Source organism: Penaeus monodon, chromosome 24 (assembly GCF_015228065.2).
Source record: "Penaeus monodon isolate SGIC_2016 chromosome 24, NSTDA_Pmon_1, whole genome shotgun sequence".
NCBI lineage: Eukaryota > Metazoa > Arthropoda > Malacostraca > Decapoda > Penaeidae > Penaeus > Penaeus monodon.
In genome coordinates, this window is record NC_051409.1 from 20,064,858 (window position 1) to 20,065,140 (window position 283).

Genomic DNA, 283 nt, shown 5'->3' on the forward strand with positions numbered 1-283 from the left:
TGAGTTTACCTCTTAAATTACCTGGGTAGCCTCAAGTGTGTCAATTACCTGCATGGGGGTAGGGTGCTACTATCCGAATCAGGGATAGGAACCGATGTATATATGTAAGACAGTAGAAGGCGCCTGATTGTTATGTTGTGTAAGTGTCAGTCTGTGTGAAAAAGAGAAGTTAAACCAGTGCAGGAAAAACACCACATCAATAAATGTGATGTGGTGGTGCCGAACCTTTGTGGTGTTGGACCCATACAGTTTCCTCCTAATCGCCTCCTGTGCCGTGCGCTCC